This window comes from Dipodomys ordii, unplaced genomic scaffold, assembly GCF_000151885.1.
Source record: "Dipodomys ordii isolate 6190 unplaced genomic scaffold, Dord_2.0 Scaffold85, whole genome shotgun sequence".
NCBI classification, from domain to species: Eukaryota; Metazoa; Chordata; class Mammalia; order Rodentia; family Heteromyidae; genus Dipodomys; species Dipodomys ordii.
The window spans coordinates 4,578,376-4,581,452 of NW_012267301.1; the positions used below are offsets into that span (position 1 = coordinate 4,578,376).

General features: G+C 43.8%; 1 protein-coding gene and 1 pseudogene across 4 annotated transcripts in view; one reads left to right on the forward strand and one right to left on the reverse strand.

Annotated features, from left to right (window-relative positions):
- Fbxo38 (F-box protein 38) overlaps positions 1 to 127 on the reverse strand; it is a 50,546-nt gene extending 50,419 nt beyond the window's left edge. For 2 of the 4 annotated variants that reach the window (XM_013025573.1, XM_013025572.1), the window contains exon 1: positions 17 to 127. The gene's annotated coding sequence lies outside the window, so the exon portion shown is untranslated. The remainder of the gene's footprint in view (positions 1 to 16) is intronic. The other 2 variants (XM_013025571.1, XM_013025570.1) reach the window with 1 other exon arrangement.
- Positions 128 to 2,084: 1,957 nt separating this feature from the next.
- LOC105992571 lies at positions 2,085 to 2,469 on the forward strand (annotated as a pseudogene).
- Positions 2,470 to 3,077: the final 608 nt, after the last annotated feature.

Here is a 3,077-nt window from a genome sequence, read left to right on the forward strand (position 1 = left end):
CGGGCGCCTGCCTCACCTACGCCGGCCCAGCGCCTGTTATTGTGGTTGAGCGGGAGGGAAGAAACTCCACAGGCACTTCCCGCGGCCCCCCCCCACCTCCGGGGACTTCCGCTTCCGGCGCCGCACGGGGCATTCCGGGATGGCGTCATCCCGCCGCCATCTTGGGTGTGGATAGGTCCGCGCGAGGCCGCCATCTGGGGAGTGGCGCCATGGTTCACCCTGGCCCGGAAGCTCTGCCCCGGAAGGCGGTGGGGAAGCCGACGTGTTGGAACTCCCCCGGAGCTGGTCTGTCTGGTGCAGATGAACAGTCTTCCCTAGAGTTCTTTTTGCTCTTCTCTGCCGGGAACGGACTCGGAGGGCCTGCGCCATGGAAGACCTCCCTGGTTACCCAGTGTGCCTTGCGCGTGGTTCCCAGCGCTCCTAGTCCGCTGGGCCTTGCGTCAAACCTTCACGTGGCCGACACATGGTGGCAAACAGCCCCCTCCCCCCCATGGATAAGAAATGACCTTTAGGATGACCCTGATTGAGATGCATTGCACAGGACTTGCACAGTGTCACACAGCTCTACTGAAATACAGACCTTCTAAATCCCACGCTGTGTACTTAACGGGCACCTAATGAACATGGGCTGAGTAAAGTAGATTCAAATGCCCAGAGGGACAGTAATGTGTCTGAGACTCATGGAAGACACAAACCAACAAGACTCTTGGATGACTAGACTATGTCGTTGGACAATTGCTGTGTGGAATGAAGGGGTGGTGTTGCTCTTCTTTTTGGGTGCCAAACTTACTGCGTCTTCTTTCCTGTCACTACGAGGTTTGTGCCCTAGGTTTAAGCTTGCCTTGCACGAGGCACAGTTTTTACCTATTAAATTTGATACTGATTTGAGGGTGTGAGGAGGAAAGAGGAAAACCTCATCATATTCATGTGGTGATCTTTTTTCTTTTTGCGGTACTGGGATTTTGAACTCAGGACCTCAGCACCTCAGGCAGGTGCTCTATCATTTGACCCAGCACTTTTTCCTTTATATTTCAAGCAGGGTATCATGTTTTTGCCCAGAGCCAGGATCTATGATCCTCCTACATAGTAGGACCCTCCTACTATGTAGGAGGATCATTACAAGTGTACCACCATGCACAGCATATTGTTTGAGATGGGGTTTAACTTTTTACCTGGGCTGAGCTTGAATCACTGATATCCCAACCTTTGCCTTCCAAGTATCTGGGATTACAGATATGAGCCACCCTGCCCTGCTTATGTATTCTTTCTCTGAATCCTAGCCTTTATGTTACTATGGAAATACTACCTTCTGAAAATGAAGATAAAATTCTATTCTTACGGTGTTTATTTCTGTTAGTATCATTTTGGATGCAATACTTATTATGTCAGTATTCATTTTGGACTTCTATTTCCTAGATGGCTCTGAAAATAAGAATGAGATATCACAAGGTTTAGTACAGTGCTTGGTATATACAAAAAAACATTCAATAAAATTGGAACAAAAAGAATTTGTTTCAGCATAGTGAAGTTGAATTTTTAAAAAGTTCAGATGAATAAGTTGTTTCACAAGGATTCTCTGTTTAGTAAGAAGCATCATGAGAAGGCTCAAAGTACTTTTGACTAAGATTTCCTAATCTCAAATTTAGAAAAGGTAAACAAATACCAGCAAATCATTGTAAAAAGTGCCTAGTAGAGTAATAGTACACCAAATTTCCAGTTTGTCTACATCCTTTCTTGTGAGGTAATGTTTGTAATCCATTCAGAGCAATACCTAGCATGACCCAAACACTCCACAAAAATTAGCTGTTGTTATTTGTTGAAGGTCTGTTTTCCTTCCTACTGCTCAGCTATTTCTGGATTGTTGAAGACTAAAGGCTGAATTTTTAGCATGTGATGTTTCTGAACTTTACTTTCAAAATACCCTTTCTGAACTTTACTGTCAAAATACAATGAAAGGATGTCATATTAGGCATATACATCTATAACATCAGTTTCAAAACAGATATAAGGAGCAGATTAGGAAAAACAGAAACAAAAATACCTACATAAGAAACTTTTGCCTCCATACTCAAGTGTGGGGAGATATGCTCAAAGAAGCATTTGAGCACTGTGCCCTGGCCATGTTTGGCTACTTGACAGATAGTGGGACTGTTGAGCCCTTACAAACAGTTGAGGTGGAAACTCACAGAGATGGCTTAATGTCTCTTTTTGGATGAATGGCCTTATAAATTCAGTGCTGATGAATTCTTCATACCATGGGAAGTAAAAGTACTTAATACTGATCAAAGAAATTTTAGAGGATGGTCAACTAGGTGGGGAGAAGACTTTTCACTGTCCGAGCACCCTCAGAAAACAGAAGTCAAAGTAATGACATATTCAGTGATGCAGGTCCATAATGAAGAGAAAGCAGAAGTTTTTGTGAAAGCAAGAAAACAGTCTATGAAGAACGAATGTTTTTCTTCTTTTTGAGAAAATACAATTCTTTAATTTTTATGGTATCTTTTTGCTAAATTGAAGCCTACAGAAAAGAAAGTTAACTTAAAGTCTGACTTTCAGAAATGGAAAATCAGAGAACAACCTCAGTCTGTAGTCATTTCTTTGATTCTTGAGGAGCTATTTTTTTTTTGGGGGGGAGATGCTGGTCATGGGGTATGAACACTGGGGCATGAGCACTATCCCTCAGTTCTTCAGCTCAAGGCTAGCGCTCTACCACTTGAGACACAGCATCACTTCCGGCTTTTTTTCTTTTTTGCTTATGTGGTGCTGAGGAATCGAACCCAGGGCCTCATGCATGCAAGGCAAGCGCTCTACCACTGAGCCACCTTCCCAGACCTTGAGGAGCTATTAAGGTGCCTCCTTTGTTAATTCCCTGCTGTAGCAGTAGGGGCCTCACACCTTTGCAATGGAATGAAGCATCCCAGCCTGGTCCTAGAAAGAATCAGTAAGAAGTAGTTGAGAGAAATACCAGTTTAGAAAAAAAAAATAATTTGAGCTGGACATGGTGGTATATGCCTGTGATCCCAGCATTCAGAGGCTGAAGAAGAAGGATAGAGGAGTGTGGGACTGACTTGAGTTAA